Source organism: Hyla sarda, unplaced genomic scaffold (genome assembly GCF_029499605.1).
Source record: "Hyla sarda isolate aHylSar1 unplaced genomic scaffold, aHylSar1.hap1 scaffold_884, whole genome shotgun sequence".
In the NCBI taxonomy this organism is placed as follows: domain Eukaryota; kingdom Metazoa; phylum Chordata; class Amphibia; order Anura; family Hylidae; genus Hyla; species Hyla sarda.
In genome coordinates, this window is record NW_026610913.1 from 62,934 (window position 1) to 81,084 (window position 18,151).

Below are 18,151 nucleotides of genomic sequence, written 5' to 3' on the forward strand. Positions count from 1 at the left end.
GAAAAAGGAGTTTGAGACTGGTACGGTCAAAAAAGAGGAGACGGACTGGCCCGTACGGGGATCGAACCCGCGACCTTGGCGTTATTAGCACCACGCTCTAACCAGCTGAGCTAACCGGCCATGTTGCGCATGTCGGCTGCCCCGGCCGACACCAGTGGGGATCTCACATGTGTCACAGTCCTTAGAATAGGTACTGATAGCAGTGTGGAGAAAGGGAAGGGTGTCTCTTTCTCTGTCCTTGTCAGAGGCGACATCACGAGTGCTAGGGCTGACTGTGAACTGGGAACTGTATTCAAAACTTTATTCCACAAGAGAAGGAATCAGAAAGTATAGGAAATAACACGGCACCTGGAAGAGTTTGCAATCTAAAAGCCATAGGCCTTAGGCATGGGCTACACGGGGCCTTGTTGTAGCGCCAGTGATTGAGGGAAAGCTGCAGTCCGCATTTCAGCTGCAACTAACTCATGACTTTGGGCACACAGGTCCCAGGTGACGAAATCAGTCGCTGACCGTCTACTTTACAAGTTATTGACTCTGGTATATGCTGTGCTGCAAACTAATGTCAGGAATCCATTGGATAAGGCTCTGGCCGTGGGCATCTCCCGTACGGACGTTTGTTTCCCCTGGCCAATCTCAGCGGGCTCCTTTCGGCATGTGGTTTCGGCCTATTCGCTCCATGGATTGGGGATATCTACAGAGTTTTTCAGCTTAAACCTTAAGGAAACTGAGGTAGGATAAGTGTGGGTTCTCTCGGTGCAACAACCTAATGGCTTCTTTTTTTGTAGATCTCTTTTTAAATTTCCATCTTTATTTCCATGGAGTCTCTGGAGACTTAAGACTTTGGTTTCTTTCTACCTTTAAGGTTCCTTACGCTCCCTCTAGGATTTTACCTCCTTTTTCCTTAGTTTTCTAACTCATGACTTTGGGAAAAAGGGTCCCAGGTGACAAAATCAGTCGCTGAACGTCTACGTTATGCTCTGCTGCAAACTAATGTCAGGAATCCATTAAATAAGGCTCTGTCCGTGGGCATCTCCCGTACGGACGTTTGTTTCCCCTGGCCAATCTCAGCGGGCTCCTTTCGGCATGTGGTTTCGGCCTATTCGCTCCATGGATTGGGGATATCTACAGAGTTTTTCAGCTTAAACCTTCAGGAAACTGAGGTAGGATAAGTGTGGGTTCTCTCTGTGCAACGACTTAATGGCTTCTTTTTTTGTAGATCTCTTTTTAAAATTCCATCTTTATTTCCATGGAGACTCTGGAGACTCTGGAGACTTAAGACTTTGGATTCCTTTTTCCTGAGTTTTCTTTGGTGCATAAAGAAAACAATTGCCTCCCCGTCGGGGAATCGAACCCCGGTCTCCCGCGTGACAGGCGGGGATACTCACCACTATACTAACGAGGAATGGGTATGGTGCTTGCCATCACGGTAACCTGCTTAAATGAAGACAGCAGCAATTTCCACCCACCAGATCTAGGCAGTAGGGAGAAAAAGGAGTTTGAGACTGGTACGGTCAAAAAAGAGGAGACGGACTGGCCCGTACGGGGATCGAACCCGCGACCTTGGCGTTATTAGCACCACGCTCTAACCAGCTGAGCTAACCGGCCATGTTGCGCATGTCGGCTGCCCCGGCCGACACCAGTGGGGATCTCACATGTGTCCCAGTCCTTAGAATAGGTACTGATAGCAGTGTGGAGAAAGGGAAGGGTGTCTCTTTCTCTGTCCTTGTCAGAGGCGACATCACGAGTGCTAGGGCTGACTGTGAACTGGGAACTGTATTCGAAACTTTATTCCACAAGAGAAGGAAGCAGAAAGTATAGGAAATAACACGGCACCTGGAAGAGTTTGCAATCTAAAAGCCATAGGCCTTAGGCATGGGCTACACGGGGCCTTGTTGTAGCGCCAGTGATTGAGGGAAAGCTGCAGTCCGCATTTCAGCTGCAACTAACTCATGACTTTGGGCAAACGGGTCCTAGGTGACGAAATCAGTCGCTGACCGTCTACTTTACAAGTTATTGACTCTGGTATATGCTGTGCTGCAAACTAATGTCAGGAATCCATTGGATAAGGCTCTGGCCGTGGGCATCTCCCGTACGGACGTTTGTTTCCCCTGGCCAATCTCAGCGGGCTCCTTTCGGCATGTGGTTTCGGCCTATTCGCTCCATGGATTGGGGATATCTACAGAGTTTTTCAGCTTAAACCTTAAGGAAACTGAGGTAGGATAAGTGTGGGTTCTCTCGGTGCAACAACTTAATGGCTTCTTTTTTTGTAGATCTCTTTTTAAATTTCCATCTTTATTTCCATGGAGTCTCTGGAGACTTAAGACTTTGGTTTCTTTCTACCTTTAAGGTTCCTTACGCTCCCTCTAGGATTTTACCTCCTTTTTCCTTAGTTTTCTAACTCATGACTTTGGGAAAAAGGGTCCCAGGTGACAAAATCAGTCGCTGAACGTCTACGTTATGCTCTGCTGCAAACTAATGTCAGGAATCCATTAAATAAGGCTCTGTCCGTGGGCATCTCCCGTACGGACGTTTGTTTCCCCTGGCCAATCTCAGCGGGCTCCTTTCGGCATGTGGTTTCGGCCTATTCGCTCCATGGATTGGGGATATCTACAGAGTTTTTCAGCTTAAACCTTCAGGAAACTGAGGTAGGATAAGTGTGGGTTCTCTCTGTGCAACAACTTAATGGCTTCTTTTTTTGTAGATCTCTTTTTAAAATTCCATCTTTATTTCCATGGAGACTCTGGAGACTTAAGACTTTGGTTTCTTTCTACCTTTAAGGTTCCTTACGCTCCCTCTAGGATTTTACCTCCTTCTTCCTTAGTTTTCTAACTCATGACTTTGGGAAAAAGGGTCCCAGGTGACAAAATAAGTCGCTGAACGTCTACGTTATGCTCTGCTGCAAACTAATGTCAGGAATCCATTAAATAAGGCTCTGTCCGTGGTCATCTCCCGTACGGACGTTTGTTTCCCCTGGCCAATCTCAGTGGGCTCCTTTCGGCATGTGGTTTCGGCCTATTCGCTCCATGGATTGGGGATATCTACAGAGTTTTTCAGCTTAAACCTTCAGGAAACTGAGGTAGGATAAGTGTGGGTTCTCTCTGTGCAACGACTTAATGGCTTCTTTTTTTGTAGATCTCTTTTTAAAATTCCATCTTTATTTCCATGGAGACTCTGGAGACTCTGGAGACTTAAGACTTTGGATTCCTTTTTCCTGAGTTTTCTTTGGTGCACAAAGAAAACAATTGCCTCCCCGTCGGGGAATCGAACCCCGGTCTCCCGCGTGACAGGCGGGGATACTCACCACTATACTAACGAGGAATGGGTATGGTGCTTGCCATCACGGTAACCTGCTTAAATGAAGACAGCAGCAATTTCCACCCACCAGATCTAGGCAGTAGGGAGAAAAAGGAGTTTGAGACTGGTACGGTCAAAAAAGAGGAGACGGACTGGCCTGTACGGGGATCGAACCCGCGACCTTGGCGTTATTAGCACCACGCTCTAACCAGCTGAGCTAACCGGCCATGTTGCGCATGTCGGCTGCCCCGGCCGACACCAGTGGGGATCTCACATGTGTCCCAGTCCTTAGAATAGGTACTGATAGCAGTGTGGAGAAAGGGAAGGGTGTCTCTTTCTCTGTCCTTGTCAGAGGCGACATCACGAGTGCTAGGGCTGACTGTGAACTGGGAACTGTAATCGAAACTTTATTCCACAAGAGAAGGAATCAGAAAGTATAGGAAATAACACGGCACCTGGAAGAGTTTGCAATCTAAAAGCCATAGGCCTTAGGCATGGGCTACACGGGGCCTTGTTGTAGCGCCAGTGATTGAGGGAAAGCTGCAGTCCGCATTTCAGCTGCAACTAACTCATGACTTTGGGCACACGGGTCCCAGGTGACGAAATCAGTCGCTGACCGTCTACTTTACAAGTTATTGACTCTGGTATATGCTGTGCTGCAAACTAATGTCAGGAATCCATTGGATAAGGCTCTGGCCGTGGGCATCTCCCGTACGGACGTTTGTTTCCCCTGGCCAATCTCAGTGGGCTCCTTTCGGCATGTGGTTTCGGCCTATTCGCTCCATGGATTGGGGATATCTACAGAGTTTTTCAGCTTAAACCTTAAGGAAACTGAGGTAGGATAAGTGTGGGTTCTCTCGGTGCAACAACTTAATGGCTTCTTTTTTTGTAGATCTCTTTTTAAATTTCCATCTTTATTTCCATGGAGTCTCTGGAGACTTAAGACTTTGGTTTCTTTCTACCTTTAAGGTTCCTTACGCTCCCTCTAGAATTTTACCTCCTTTTTCCTTAGTTTTCTAACTCATGACTTTGGGAAAAAGGGTCCCAGGTGACAAAATCAGTCGCTGAACGTCTACGTTATGCTCTGCTGCAAACTAATGTCAGGAATCCATTAAATAAGGCTCTGTCCGTGGGCATCTCCCGTACGGACGTTTGTTTCCCCTGGCCAATCTCAGCGGGCTCCTTTCGGCATGTGGTTTCGGCCTATTCGCTCCATGGATTGGGGATATCTACAGAGTTTTTCAGCTTAAACCTTCAGGAAACTGAGGTAGGATAAGTGTGGGTTCTCTCTGTGCAACAACTTAATGGCTTCTTTTTTTGTAGATCTCTTTTTAAAATTCCATCTTTATTTCCATGGAGACTCTGGAGACTCTGGAGACTTAAGACTTTGGATTCCTTTTTCCTGAGTTTTCTTTGGTGCATAAAGAAAACAATTGCCTCCCCGTCGGGGAATCGAACCCCGGTCTCCCGCGTGACAGGCGGGGATACTCACCACTATACTAACGAGGAATGGGTATGGTGCTTGCCATCACGGTAACCTGCTTAAATGAAGACAGCAGCAATTTCCACCCACCAGATCTAGGCAGTAGGGAGAAAAAGGAGTTTGAGACTGGTACGGTCAAAAAAGAGGAGACGGACTGGCCCGTACGGGGATCGAACCCGCGACCTTGGCGTTATTAGCACCACGCTCTAACCAGCTGAGCTAACCGGCCATGTTGCGCATGTCGGATGCCCCGGCCGACACCAGTGGGGATCTCACATGTGTCACAGTCCTTAGAATAGGTACTGATAGCAGTGTGGAGAAAGGGAAGGGTGTCTCTTTCTCTGTCCTTGTCAGAGGCGACATCACGAGTGCTAGGGCTGACTGTGAACTGGGAACTGTATTCAAAACTTTATTCCACAAGAGAAGGAATCAGAAAGTATAGGAAATAACACGGCACCTGGAAGAGTTTGCAATCTAAAAGCCATAGGCCTTAGGCATGGGCTACACGGGGCCTTGTTGTAGCGCCAGTGATTGAGGGAAAGCTGCAGTCCGCATTTCAGCTGCAACTAACTCATGACTTTGGGCACACAGGTCCCAGGTGACAAAATCAGTCGCTGACCGTCTACTTTACAAGTTATTGACTCTGGTATATGCTGTGCTGCAAACTAATGTCAGGAATCCATTGGATAAGGCTCTGGCCGTGGGCATCTCCCGTACGGACGTTTGTTTCCCCTGGCCAATCTCAGCGGGCTCCTTTCGGCATGTGGTTTCGGCCTATTCGCTCCATGGATTGGGGATATCTACAGAGTTTTTCAGCTTAAACCTTAAGGAAACTGAGGTAGGATAAGTGTGGGTTCTCTCTGTGCAACGACTTAATGGCTTCTTTTTTTGTAGATCTCTTTTTAAAATTCCATCTTTATTTCCATGGAGACTCTGGAGACTCTGGAGACTTAAGACTTTGGATTCCTTTTTCCTGAGTTTTCTTTGGTGCACAAAGAAAACAATTGCCTCCCCGTCGGGGAATCGAACCCCGGTCTCCCGCGTGACAGGCGGGGATACTCACCACTATACTAACGAGGAATGGGTATGGTGCTTGCCATCACGGTAACCTGCTTAAATGAAGACAGCAGCAATTTCCACCCACCAGATCTAGGCAGTAGGGAGAAAAAGGAGTTTGAGACTGGTACGGTCAAAAAAGAGGAGACGGACTGGCCCGTACGGGGATCGAACCCGCGACCTTGGCGTTATTAGCACCACGCTCTAACCAGCTGAGCTAACCGGCCATGTTGCGCATGTCGGCTGCCCCGGCCGACACCAGTGGGGATCTCACATGTGTCACAGTCCTTAGAATAGGTACTGATAGCAGTGTGGAGAAAGGGAAGGGTGTCTCTTTCTCTGTCCTTGTCAGAGGCGACATCACGAGTGCTAGGGCTGACTGTGAACTGGGAACTGTATTCAAAACTTTATTCCACAAGAGAAGGAATCAGAAAGTATAGGAAATAACACGGCACCTGGAAGAGTTTGCAATCTAAAAGCCATAGGCCTTAGGCATGGGCTACACGGGGCCTTGTTGTAGCGCCAGTGATTGAGGGAAAGCTGCAGTCCGCATTTCAGCTGCAACTAACTCATGACTTTGGGCACACGGGTCCCAGGTGACGAAATCAGTCGCTGACCGTCTACTTTACAAGTTATTGACTCTGGTATATGCTGTGCTGCAAACTAATGTCAGGAATCCATTGGATAAGGCTCTGGCCGTGGGCATCTCCCGTACGGACGTTTGTTTCCCCTGGCCAATCTCAGCGGGCTCCTTTCGGCATGTGGTTTCGGCCTATTCGCTCCATGGATTGGGGATATCTACAGAGTTTTTCAGCTTAAACCTTAAGGAAACTGAGGTAGGATAAGTGTGGGTTCTCTCGGTGCAACAACCTAATGGCTTCTTTTTTTGTAGATCTCTTTTTAAATTTCCATCTTTATTTCCATGGAGTCTCTGGAGACTTAAGACTTTGGTTTCTTTCTACCTTTAAGGTTCCTTACGCTCCCTCTAGGATTTTACCTCCTTTTTCCTTAGTTTTCTAACTCATGACTTTGGGAAAAAGGGTCCCAGGTGACAAAATCAGTCGCTGAACGTCTACGTTATGCTCTGCTGCAAACTAATGTCAGGAATCCATTAAATAAGGCTCTGTCCGTGGGCATCTCCCGTACGGACGTTTGTTTCCCCTGGCCAATCTCAGCGGGCTCCTTTCGGCATGTGGTTTCGGCCTATTCGCTCCATGGATTGGGGATATCTACAGAGTTTTTCAGCTTAAACCTTCAGGAAACTGAGGTAGGATAAGTGTGGGTTCTCTCTGTGCAACAACTTAATGGCTTCTTTTTTTGTAGATCTCTTTTTAAAATTCCATCTTTATTTCCATGGAGACTCTGGAGACTTAAGACTTTGGTTTCTTTCTACCTTTAAGGTTCCTTACGCTCCCTCTAGGATTTTAGCTCCTTTTTCCTTAGTTTTCTAACTAATGACTTTGGGAAAAAGGGTCCCAGGTGACAAAATCAGTCGCTGAACGTCTACGTTATGCTCTGCTGCAAACTAATGTCAGGAATCCATTAAATAAGGCTCTGTCCGTGGGCATCTCCCGTACGGACGTTTGTTTCCCCTGGCCAATCTCAGCGGGCTCCTTTCGGCATGTGGTTTCGGCCTATTCGCTCCATGGATTGGGGATATCTACAGAGTTTTTCAGCTTAAACCTTCAGGAAACTGAGGTAGGATAAGTGTGGGTTCTCTCTGTGCAACGACTTAATGGCTTCTTTTTTTGTAAATCTCTTTTTAAAATTCCATCTTTATTTCCATGGAGACTCTGGAGACTCTGGAGACTTAAGACTTTGGATTCCTTTTTCCTGAGTTTTCTTTGGTGCACAAAGAAAACAATTGCCTCCCCGTCGGGGAATCGAACCCCGGTCTCCCGCGTGACAGGCGGGGATACTCACCACTATACTAACGAGGAATGGGTATGGTGCTTGCCATCACGGTAACCTGCTTAAATGAAGACAGCAGCAATTTCCACCCACCAGATCTAGGCAGTAGGGAGAAAAAGGAGTTTGAGACTGGTACGGTCAAAAAAGAGGAGACGGACTGGCCCGTACGGGGATCGAACCCGCGACCTTGGCGTTATTAGCACCACGCTCTAACCAGCTGAGCTAACCGGCCATGTTGCGCATGTCGGCTGCCCCGGCCGACACCAGTGGGGATCTCACATGTGTCACAGTCCTTAGAATAGGTACTGATAGCAGTGTGGAGAAAGGGAAGGGTGTCTCTTTCTCTGTCCTTGTCAGAGGCGACATCACGAGTGCTAGGGCTGACTGTGAACTGGGAACTGTATTCGAAACTTTATTCCACAAGAGAAGGAATCAGAAAGTATAGGAAATAACACGGCACCTGGAAGAGTTTGCAATCTAAAAGCCATAGGCCTTAGGCATGGGCTACACGGGGCCTTGTTGTAGCGCCAGTGATTGAGGGAAAGCTGCAGTCCGCATTTCAGCTGCAACTAACTCATGACTTTGGGCAAACGGGTCCCAGGTGACGAAATCAGTCGCTGACCGTCTACTTTACAAGTTATTGACTCTGGTATATGCTGTGCTGCAAACTAATGTCAGGAATCCATTGGATAAGGCTCTGGCCGTGGGCATCTCCCGTACGGACGTTTGTTTCCCCTGGCCAATCTCAGCGGACTCCTTTCGGCATGTGGTTTCGGCCTATTCGCTCCATGGATTGGGGATATCTACAGAGTTTTTCAGCTTAAACCTTAAGGAAACTGAGGTAGGATAAGTGTGGGTTCTCTCGGTGCAACAACTTAATGGCTTCTTTTTTTGTAGATCTCTTTTTAAATTTCCATCTTTATTTCCATGGAGTCTCTGGAGACTTAAGACTTTGGTTTCTTTCTACCTTTAAGGTTCCTTACGCTCCCTCTAGGATTTTACCTCCTTTTTCCTTAGTTTTCTAACTCATGACTTTGGGAAAAAGGGTCCCAGGTGACAAAATCAGTCGCTGAACGTCTACGTTATGCTCTGCTGCAAACTAATGTCAGGAATCCATTAAATAAGGCTCTGTCCGTGGGCATCTCCCGTACGGACGTTTGTTTCCCCTGGCCAATCTCAGCGGGCTCCTTTCGGCATGTGGTTTCGGCCTATTCGCTCCATGGATTGGGGATATCTACAGAGTTTTTCAGCTTAAACCTTCAGGAAACTGAGGTAGGATAAGTGTGGGTTCTCTCTGTGCAACGACTTAATGGCTTCTTTTTTTGTAGATCTCTTTTTAAAATTCCATCTTTATTTCCATGGAGACTCTGGAGACTCTGGAGATTTAAGACTTTGGATTCCTTTTTCCTGAGTTTTCTTTGGTGCACAAAGAAAACAATTGCCTCCCCGTCGGGGAATCGAACCCCGGTCTCCCGCGTGACAGGCGGGGATACTCACCACTATACTAACGAGGAATGGGTATGGTGCTTGCCATCACGGTAACCTGCTTAAATGAAGACAGCAGCAATTTCCACCCACCAGATCTAGGCAGTAGGGAGAAAAAGGAGTTTGAGACTGGTACGGTCAAAAAAGAGGAGACGGACTGGCCCGTACGGGGATCGAACCCGCGACCTTGGCGTTATTAGCACCACGCTCTAACCAGCTGAGCTAACCGGCCATGTTGCGCATGTCGGCTGCCCCGGCCGACACCAGTGGGGATCTCACATGTGTCCCAGTCCTTAGAATAGGTACTGATAGCAGTACCTATAGGTACTTAAACCTTCAGGAAACTGAGGTAGGATAAGTGTGGGTTCTCTCTGTGCAACGACTTAATGGCTTCTTTTTTTGTAGATCTCTTTTTAAAATTCTATCTTTATTTCCATGGAGACTCTGGAGACTCTGGAGACTTAAGACTTTGGATTCCTTTTTCCTGAGTTTTCTCTGGTGCACAAAGAAAACAATTGCCCCCCCGTCGGGGAATCGAACCCCGGTCTCCCGCGTGACAGGCGGGGATACTTACCACTATACTAACGAGGAATGGGTATGGTGCTTGCCATCACGGTAACCTGCTTAAATGAAGACAGCAGCAATTTCCACCCACCAGATCTAGGCAGTAGGGAGAAAAAGGAGTTTGAGACTGGTACGGTCAAAAAAGAGGAGACGGACTGGCCCGCACGGGGATCGAACCCGCGACCTTGGCGTTATTAGCACCACGCTCTAACCAGCTGAGCTAACCGGCCATGTTGCGCATGTCGGCTGCCCCGGCCGACACCAGTGGGGATCTCACATGTGTCCCAGTCCTTAGAATAGGTACTGATAGCAGTGTGGAGAAAGGGAAGGGTGTCTCTTTCTCTGTCCTTGTCAGAGGCGACATCACGAGTGCTAGGGCTGACTGTGAACTGGGAACTGTATTCGAAACTTTATTCCACAAGAGAAGGAATCAGAAAGTATAGGAAATAACACGGCACCTGGAAGAGTTTGCAATCTAAAAGCCATAGGCCTTAGGCATGGGCTACACGGGGCCTTGTTGTAGCGCCAGTGATTGAGGGAAAGCTGCAGTCCGCATTTCAGCTGCAACTAACTCATGACTTTGGGCAAACGGGTCCCAGGTGACGAAATCAGTCGCTGACCGTCTACTTTACAAGTTATTGACTCTGGTATATGCTGTGCTGCAAACTAATGTCAGGAATCCATTGGATAAGGCTCTGGCCGTGGGCATCTCCCGTACGGACGTTTGTTTCCCCTGGCCAATCTCAGTGGGCTCCTTTCGGCATGTGGTTTCGGCCTATTCGCTCCATGGATTGGGGATATCTACAGAGTTTTTCAGCTTAAACCTTAAGGAAACTGAGGTAGGATAAGTGTGGGTTCTCTCGGTGCAACAACTTAATGGCTTCTTTTTTTGTAGATCTCTTTTTAAATTTCCATCTTTATTTCCATGGAGTCTCTGGAGACTTAAGACTTTGGTTTCTTTCTACCTTTAAGGTTCCTTACGCTCCCTCTAGGATTTTACCTCCTTTTTCCTTAGTTTTCTAACTCATGACTTTGGGAAAAAGGGTCCCAGGTGACAAAATCAGTCGCTGAACGTCTACGTTATGCTCTGCTGCAAACTAATGTCAGGAATCCATTAAATAAGGCTCTGTCCGTGGGCATCTCCCGTACGGACGTTTGTTTCCCCTGGCCAATCTCAGCGGGCTCCTTTCGGCATGTGGTTTCGGCCTATTCGCTCCATGGATTGGGGATATCTACAGAGTTTTTCAGCTTAAACCTTCAGGAAACTGAGGTAGGATAAGTGTGGGTTCTCTCTGTGCAACAACTTAATGGCTTCTTTTTTTGTAGATCTCTTTTTAAAATTCCATCTTTATTTCCATGGAGACTCTGGAGACTCTGGAGACTTAAGACTTTGGATTCCTTTTTCCTGAGTTTTCTTTGGTGCACAAAGAAAACAATTGCCTCCCCGTCGGGGAATCAAACCCCGATCTCCCGCGTGACAGGCGGGGATACTCACCACTGTACTAACGAGGAATGGGTATGGTGCTTGTCATCACGGTAACCTGCTTAAATGAAGACAGCAGCAATTTCCACCCACCAGATCTAGGCAGTAGGGAGAAAAAGGAGTTTGAGACTGGTACAGTCAAAAAAGAGGAGACGGACTGGCCCGTACGGGGATCGAACCCGCGACCTTGGCGTTATTAGCACCACGCTCTAACCAGCTGAGCTAACCGGCCATGTTGCGCATGTTGGCTGCCCCGGCCGACACCAGTGGGGATCTCACATGTGTCCCAGTCCTTAGAATAGGTACTGATAGCAGTGTGGAGAAAGGGAAGGGTGTCTCTTTCTCTGTCCTTGTCAGAGGCGACATCACGAGTGCTAGGGCTGACTGTGAACTGGGAACTGTATTCGAAACTTTATTCCACAAGAGAAGGAATCAGAAAGTATAGGAAATAACACGGCACCTGGAAGAGTTTGCAATCTAAAAGCCATAGGCCTTAGGCATGGGCTACACGGGGCCTTGTTGTAGCGCCAGTGATTGAGGGAAAGCTGCAGTCCGCATTTCAGCTGCAACTAACTCATGACTTTGGGCAAACGGGTCCCAGGTGACGAAATCAGTCGCTGACCGTCTACTTTACAAGTTATTGACTCTGGTATATGCTGTGCTGCAAACTAATGTCAGGAATCCATTGGATAAGGCTCTGGCCGTGGGCATCTCCCGTACGGACGTTTGTTTCCCCTGGCCAATCTCAGTGGGCTCCTTTCGGCATGTGGTTTCGGCCTATTCGCTCCATGGATTGGGGATATCTACAGAGTTTTTCAGCTTAAACCTTAAGGAAACTGAGGTAGGATAAGTGTGGGTTCTCTCGGTGCAACAACTTAATGGCTTCTTTTTTTGTAGATCTCTTTTTAAATTTCCATCTTTATTTCCATGGAGTCTCTGGAGACTTAAGACTTTGGTTTCTTTCTACCTTTAAGGTTCCTTACGCTCCCTCTAGGATTTTACCTCCTTTTTCCTTAGTTTTCTAACTCATGACTTTGGGAAAAAGGGTCCCAGGTGACAAAATCAGTCGCTGAACGTCTACGTTATGCTCTGCTGCAAACTAATGTCAGGAATCCATTAAATAAGGCTCTGTCCGTGGGCATCTCCCGTACGGACGTTTGTTTCCCCTGGCCAATCTCAGCGGGCTCCTTTCGGCATGTGGTTTCGGCCTATTCGCTCCATGGATTGGGGATATCTACAGAGTTTTTCAGCTTAAACCTTCAGGAAACTGAGGTAGGATAAGTGTGGGTTCTCTCTGTGCAACAACTTAATGGCTTCTTTTTTTGTAGATCTCTTTTTAAAATTCCATCTTTATTTCCATGGAGACTCTGGAGACTCTGGAGACTTAAGACTTTGGATTCCTTTTTCCTGAGTTTTCTTTGGTGCACAAAGAAAACAATTGCCTCCCCGTCGGGGAATCAAACCCCGGTCTCCCGCGTGACAGGCGGGGATACTCACCACTATACTAACGAGGATTGGGTATGGTGCTTGTCATCACGGTAACCTGCTTAAATGAAGACAGCAGCAATTTCCACCCACCAGATCTAGGCAGTAGGGAGAAAAAGGAGTTTGAGACTGGTACGGTCAAAAAAGAGGAGACGGACTGGCCCGTACGGGGATCGAACCCGCGACCTTGGCGTTATTAGCACCACGCTCTAACCAGCTGAGCTAACCGGCCATGTTGCGCATGTCGGCTGCCCCGGCCGACACCAGTGGGGATCTCACATGTGTCCCAGTCCTTAGAATAGGTACTGATAGCAGTGTGGAGAAAGGGAAGGGTGTCTCTTTCTCTGTCCTTGTCAGAGGCGACATCACGAGTGCTAGGGCTGACTGTGAACTGGGAACTGTATTCGAAACTTTATTCCACAAGAGAAGGAATCAGAAAGTATAGGAAATAACACGGCACCTGGAAGAGTTTGCAATCTAAAAGCCATAGGCCTTAGGCATGGGCTACACGGGGCCTTGTTGTAGCGCCAGTGATTGAGGGAAAGCTGCAGTCCGCATTTCAGCTGCAACTAACTCATGACTTTGGGCAAACGGGTCCCAGGTGACGAAATCAGTCGCTGACCGTCTACTTTACAAGTTATTGACTCTGGTATATGCTGTGCTGCAAACTAATGTCAGGAATCCATTGGATAAGGCTCTGGCCGTGGGCATCTCCCGTACGGACGTTTGTTTCCCCTGGCCAATCTCAGTGGGCTCCTTTCGGCATGTGGTTTCGGCCTATTCGCTCCATGGATTGGGGATATCTACAGAGTTTTTCAGCTTAAACCTTAAGGAAACTGAGGTAGGATAAGTGTGGGTTCTCTCGGTGCAACAACTTAATGGCTTCTTTTTTTGTAGATCTCTTTTTAAATTTCCATCTTTATTTCCATGGAGTCTCTGGAGACTTAAGACTTTGGTTTCTTTCTACCTTTAAGGTTCCTTACGCTCCCTCTAGGATTTTACCTCCTTTTTCCTTAGTTTTCTAACTCATGACTTTGGGAAAAAGGGTCCCAGGTGACAAAATCAGTCGCTGAACGTCTACGTTATGCTCTGCTGCAAACTAATGTCAGGAATCCATTAAATAAGGCTCTGTCCGTGGGCATCTCCCGTACGGACGTTTGTTTCCCCTGGCCAATCTCAGCGGGCTCCTTTCGGCATGTGGTTTCGGCCTATTCGCTCCATGGATTGGGGATATCTACAGAGTTTTTCAGCTTAAACCTTCAGGAAACTGAGGTAGGATAAGTGTGGGTTCTCTCTGTGCAACAACTTAATGGCTTCTTTTTTTGTAGATCTCTTTTTAAAATTCCATCTTTATTTCCATGGAGACTCTGGAGACTCTGGAGACTTAAGACTTTGGATTCCTTTTTCCTGAGTTTTCTTTGGTGCACAAAGAAAACAATTGCCTCCCCGTCGGGGAATCAAACCCCGGTCTCCCGCGTGCCAGGCGGGGATACTCACCACTATACTAACGAGGATTGGGTATGGTGCTTGTCATCACGGTAACCTGCTTAAATGAAGACAGCAGCAATTTCCACCCACCAGATCTAGGCAGTAGGGAGAAAAAGGAGTTTGAGACTGGTACGGTCAAAAAAGAGGAGACGGACTGGCCCGTACGGGGATCGAACCCGCGACCTTGGCGTTATTAGCACCACGCTCTAACCAGCTGAGCTAACCGGCCATGTTGCGCATGTCGGCTGCCCCGGCCGACACCAGTGGGGATCTCACATGTGTCCCAGTCCTTAGAATAGGTACTGATAGCAGTGTGGAGAAAGGGAAGGGTGTCTCTTTCTCTGTCCTTGTCAGAGGCGACATCACGAGTGCTAGGGCTGACTGTGAACTGGGAACTGTATTCGAAACTTTATTCCACAAGAGAAGGAATCAGAAAGTATAGGAAATAACACGGCACCTGGAAGAGTTTGCAATCTAAAAGCCATAGGCCTTAGGCATGGGCTACACGGGGCCTTGTTGTAGCGCCAGTGATTGAGGGAAAGCTGCAGTCCGCATTTCAGCTGCAACTAACTCATGACTTTGGGCAAACGGGTCCCAGGTGACGAAATCAGTCGCTGACCGTCTACTTTACAAGTTATTGACTCTGGTATATGCTGTGCTGCAAACTAATGTCAGGAATCCATTGGATAAGGCTCTGGCCGTGGGCATCTCCCGTACGGACGTTTGTTTCCCCTGGCCAATCTCAGTGGGCTCCTTTCGGCATGTGGTTTCGGCCTATTCGCTCCATGGATTGGGGATATCTACAGAGTTTTTCAGCTTAAACCTTCAGGAAACTGAGGTAGGATAAGTGTGGGTTCTCTCTGTGCAACGACTTAATGGCTTCTTTTTTTGTAGATCTCTTTTTAAAATTCCATCTTTATTTCCATGGAGACTCTGGAGACTCTGGAGACTTAAGACTTTGGATTCCTTTTTCCTGAGTTTTCTTTGGTGCACAAAGAAAACAATTGCCTCCCCGTCGGGGAATCGAACCCCGGTCTCCCGCGTGACAGGCGGGGATACTCACCACTATACTAACGAGGAATGGGTATGGTGCTTGCCATCACGGTAACCTGCTTAAATGAAGACAGCAGCAATATCCACCCACCAGATCTAGGCAGTAGGGAGAAAAAGGAGTTTGAGACTGGTACGGTCAAAAAAGAGGAGACGGACTGGCCCGTACGGGGATTGAACCCGCGACCTTGGCGTTATTAGCACCACGCTCTAACCAGCTGAGCTAACCGGCCATGTTGCGCATGTCGGCTGCCCCGGCCGACACCAGTGGGGATCTCACATGTGTCCCAGTCCTTAGAATAGGTACTGATAGCAGTGTGGAGAAAGGGAAGGGTGTCTCTTTCTCTGTCCTTGTCAGAGGCGACATCACGAGTGCTAGGGCTGACTGTGAACTGTATTCGAAACTTTATTCCACAAGAGAAGGAATCAGAAAGTATAGGAAATAACACGGCACCTGGAAGAGTTTGCAATCTAAAAGCCATAGGCCTTAGGCATGGGCTACACGGGGCCTTGTTGTAGCGCCAGTGATTGAGGGAAAGCTGCAGTCCGCATTTCAGCTGCAACTAACTCATGACTTTGGGCAAACGGGTCCCAGGTGACGAAATCAGTCGCTGACCGTCTACTTTACAAGTTATTGACTCTGGTATATGCTGTGCTGCAAACTAATGTCAGGAATCCATTGGATAAGGCTCTGGCCGTGGGCATCTCCCGTACGGACGTTTGTTTCCCCTGGCCAATCTCAGCGGGCTCCTTTCGGCATGTGGTTTCGGCCTATTCGCTCCATGGATTGGGGATATCTACAGAGTTTTTCAGCTTAAACCTTAAGGAAACTGAGGTAGAATAAGTGTGGGTTCTCTCGGTGCAACAACTTAATGGCTTCTTTTTTTGTAGATCTCTTTTTAAATTTCCATCTTTATTTCCATGGAGTCTCTGGAGACTTAAGACTTTGGTTTCTTTCTACCTTTAAGGTTCCTTACGCTCCCTCTAGGATTTTACCTCCTTTTTCCTTAGTTTTCTAACTCATGACTTTGGGAAAAAGGGTCCCAGGTGACAAAATCAGTCGCTGAACGTCTACGTTATGCTCTGCTGCAAACTAATGTCAGGAATCCATTAAATAAGGCTCTGTCCGTGGGCATCTCCCGTACGGACGTTTGTTTCCCCTGGCCAATCTCAGCGGGCTCCTTTCGGCATGTGGTTTCGGCCTATTCGCTCCATGGATTGGGGATATCTACAGAGTTTTTCAGCTTAAACCTTCAGGAAACTGAGGTAGGATAAGTGTGGGTTCTCTCTGTGCAACGACTTAATGGCTTCTTTTTTTGTAGATCTCTTTTTAAAATTCCATCTTTATTTCCATGGAGACTCTGGAGACTCTGGAGACTTAAGACTTTGGATTCCTTTTTCCTGAGTTTTCTTTGGTGCACAAAGAAAACAATTGCCTCCCCGTCGGGGAATCGAACCCCGGTCTCCCACGTGACAGGCGGGGATACTCACCACTATACTAACGAGGAATGGGTATGGTGCTTGCCATCACGGTAACCTGCTTAAATGAAGACAGCAGCAATTTCCACCCACCAGATCTAGGCAGTAGGGAGAAAAAGGAGTTTGAGACTGGCACGGTCAAAAAAGAGGAGACGGACTGGCCCGTACGGGGATCGAACCCGCGACCTTGGCGTTATTAGCACCACGCTCTAACCAGCTGAGCTAACCGGCCATGTTGCGCATGTCGGCTGCCCCGGCCGACACCAGTGGGGATCTCACATGTGTCCCAGTCCTTAGAATAGGTACTGATAGCAGTACCTATAGGTACTTAAACCTTCAGGAAACTGAGGTAGGATAAGTGTGGGTTCTCTCTGTGCAACGACTTAATGGCTTCTTTTTTTGTAGATCTCTTTTTAAAATTCCATCTTTATTTCCATGGAGACTCTGGAGACTCTGGAGACTTAAGACTTTGGATTCCTTTTTCCTGAGTTTTCTTTGGTGCACAAAGAAAACAATTGCCTCCCCGTCGGGGAATCGAACCCCGGTCTCCCGCGTGACAGGCGGGGATACTCACCACTATACTAACGAGGAATGGGTATGGTGCTTGCCATCACGGTAACCTGCTTAAATGAAGACAGCAGCAATTTCCACCCACCAGATCTAGGCAGTAGGGAGAAAAAGGAGTTTGAGACTGGTACGGTCAAAAAAGAGGAGACGGACTGGCCCGTACGGGGATCGAACCCGCGACCTTGGCGTTATTAGCACCACGCTCTAACCAGCTGAGCTAACCGGCCATGTTGCGCATGTCGGCTGCCCCGGCCGACACCAGTGGGGATCTCACATGTGTCCCAGTCCTTAGAATAGGTACTGATAGCAGTGTGGAGAAAGGGAAGGGTGTCTCTTTCTCTGTCCTTGTCAGAGGCGACATCACGAGTGCTAGGGCTGACTGTGAACTGGGAACTGTATTCGAAACTTTATTCCACAAGAGAAGGAATCAGAAAGTATAGGAAATAACACGGCACCTGGAAGAGTTTGCAATCTAAAAGCCATAGGCCTTAGGCATGGGCTACACGGGGCCTTGTTGTAGCGCCAGTGATTGAGGGAAAGCTGCAGTCCGCATTTCAGCTGCAACTAACTCATGACTTTGGGCAAACGGGTCCCAGGTGACGAAATCAGTCGCTGACCGTCTACTTTACAAGTTATTGACTCTGGTATATGCTGTGCTGCAAACTAATGTCAGGAATCCATTGGATAAGGCTCTGGCCGTGGGCATGTCCCGTACGGACGTTTGTTTCCCCTGGCCAATCTCAGTGGGCTCCTTTCGGCATGTGGTTTCGGCCTATTCGCTCCATGGATTGGGGATATCTACAGAG

General features: G+C 47.9%; 22 non-coding genes across 22 annotated transcripts; all 22 read right to left on the reverse strand.

Moving 5' to 3' along the window:
* Positions 1-46: 46 nt before the first annotated feature.
* On the reverse strand, positions 47-120 carry TRNAI-AAU (transfer RNA isoleucine (anticodon AAU)). Its single transcript has one exon. It is a non-coding gene; the product is annotated as a tRNA-Ile (tRNA).
* Positions 121-1,330: 1,210 nt separating this feature from the next.
* TRNAD-GUC (transfer RNA aspartic acid (anticodon GUC)) lies at positions 1,331-1,402 on the reverse strand. The gene has a single exon. It is a non-coding gene; the product is annotated as a tRNA-Asp (tRNA).
* A 129-nt stretch (positions 1,403-1,531) lies between these two features.
* On the reverse strand, positions 1,532-1,605 carry TRNAI-AAU (transfer RNA isoleucine (anticodon AAU)). Its single transcript has one exon. It is a non-coding gene; the product is annotated as a tRNA-Ile (tRNA).
* Positions 1,606-3,246: 1,641 nt separating this feature from the next.
* Positions 3,247-3,318, reverse strand: TRNAD-GUC (transfer RNA aspartic acid (anticodon GUC)). Its single transcript has one exon. It is a non-coding gene; the product is annotated as a tRNA-Asp (tRNA).
* Positions 3,319-3,447: 129 nt separating this feature from the next.
* Positions 3,448-3,521, reverse strand: TRNAI-AAU (transfer RNA isoleucine (anticodon AAU)). The gene has a single exon. It is a non-coding gene; the product is annotated as a tRNA-Ile (tRNA).
* A 1,210-nt stretch (positions 3,522-4,731) lies between these two features.
* TRNAD-GUC (transfer RNA aspartic acid (anticodon GUC)) lies at positions 4,732-4,803 on the reverse strand. Its single transcript has one exon. It is a non-coding gene; the product is annotated as a tRNA-Asp (tRNA).
* Positions 4,804-4,932: 129 nt separating this feature from the next.
* Positions 4,933-5,006, reverse strand: TRNAI-AAU (transfer RNA isoleucine (anticodon AAU)). Its single transcript has one exon. It is a non-coding gene; the product is annotated as a tRNA-Ile (tRNA).
* Positions 5,007-5,785: 779 nt separating this feature from the next.
* TRNAD-GUC (transfer RNA aspartic acid (anticodon GUC)) lies at positions 5,786-5,857 on the reverse strand. The gene has a single exon. It is a non-coding gene; the product is annotated as a tRNA-Asp (tRNA).
* A 129-nt stretch (positions 5,858-5,986) lies between these two features.
* TRNAI-AAU (transfer RNA isoleucine (anticodon AAU)) lies at positions 5,987-6,060 on the reverse strand. The gene has a single exon. It is a non-coding gene; the product is annotated as a tRNA-Ile (tRNA).
* A 1,641-nt stretch (positions 6,061-7,701) lies between these two features.
* On the reverse strand, positions 7,702-7,773 carry TRNAD-GUC (transfer RNA aspartic acid (anticodon GUC)). The gene has a single exon. It is a non-coding gene; the product is annotated as a tRNA-Asp (tRNA).
* Positions 7,774-7,902: 129 nt separating this feature from the next.
* On the reverse strand, positions 7,903-7,976 carry TRNAI-AAU (transfer RNA isoleucine (anticodon AAU)). Its single transcript has one exon. It is a non-coding gene; the product is annotated as a tRNA-Ile (tRNA).
* Positions 7,977-9,186: 1,210 nt separating this feature from the next.
* TRNAD-GUC (transfer RNA aspartic acid (anticodon GUC)) lies at positions 9,187-9,258 on the reverse strand. The gene has a single exon. It is a non-coding gene; the product is annotated as a tRNA-Asp (tRNA).
* Positions 9,259-9,387: 129 nt separating this feature from the next.
* TRNAI-AAU (transfer RNA isoleucine (anticodon AAU)) lies at positions 9,388-9,461 on the reverse strand. Its single transcript has one exon. It is a non-coding gene; the product is annotated as a tRNA-Ile (tRNA).
* A 1,973-nt stretch (positions 9,462-11,434) lies between these two features.
* TRNAI-AAU (transfer RNA isoleucine (anticodon AAU)) lies at positions 11,435-11,508 on the reverse strand. The gene has a single exon. It is a non-coding gene; the product is annotated as a tRNA-Ile (tRNA).
* A 1,411-nt stretch (positions 11,509-12,919) lies between these two features.
* TRNAI-AAU (transfer RNA isoleucine (anticodon AAU)) lies at positions 12,920-12,993 on the reverse strand. The gene has a single exon. It is a non-coding gene; the product is annotated as a tRNA-Ile (tRNA).
* Positions 12,994-14,203: 1,210 nt separating this feature from the next.
* Positions 14,204-14,275, reverse strand: TRNAA-GGC (transfer RNA alanine (anticodon GGC)). Its single transcript has one exon. It is a non-coding gene; the product is annotated as a tRNA-Ala (tRNA).
* A 129-nt stretch (positions 14,276-14,404) lies between these two features.
* On the reverse strand, positions 14,405-14,478 carry TRNAI-AAU (transfer RNA isoleucine (anticodon AAU)). Its single transcript has one exon. It is a non-coding gene; the product is annotated as a tRNA-Ile (tRNA).
* Positions 14,479-15,257: 779 nt separating this feature from the next.
* TRNAD-GUC (transfer RNA aspartic acid (anticodon GUC)) lies at positions 15,258-15,329 on the reverse strand. Its single transcript has one exon. It is a non-coding gene; the product is annotated as a tRNA-Asp (tRNA).
* Positions 15,330-15,458: 129 nt separating this feature from the next.
* TRNAI-AAU (transfer RNA isoleucine (anticodon AAU)) lies at positions 15,459-15,532 on the reverse strand. The gene has a single exon. It is a non-coding gene; the product is annotated as a tRNA-Ile (tRNA).
* A 1,404-nt stretch (positions 15,533-16,936) lies between these two features.
* Positions 16,937-17,010, reverse strand: TRNAI-AAU (transfer RNA isoleucine (anticodon AAU)). The gene has a single exon. It is a non-coding gene; the product is annotated as a tRNA-Ile (tRNA).
* A 287-nt stretch (positions 17,011-17,297) lies between these two features.
* TRNAD-GUC (transfer RNA aspartic acid (anticodon GUC)) lies at positions 17,298-17,369 on the reverse strand. The gene has a single exon. It is a non-coding gene; the product is annotated as a tRNA-Asp (tRNA).
* Positions 17,370-17,498: 129 nt separating this feature from the next.
* On the reverse strand, positions 17,499-17,572 carry TRNAI-AAU (transfer RNA isoleucine (anticodon AAU)). Its single transcript has one exon. It is a non-coding gene; the product is annotated as a tRNA-Ile (tRNA).
* Positions 17,573-18,151: the final 579 nt, after the last annotated feature.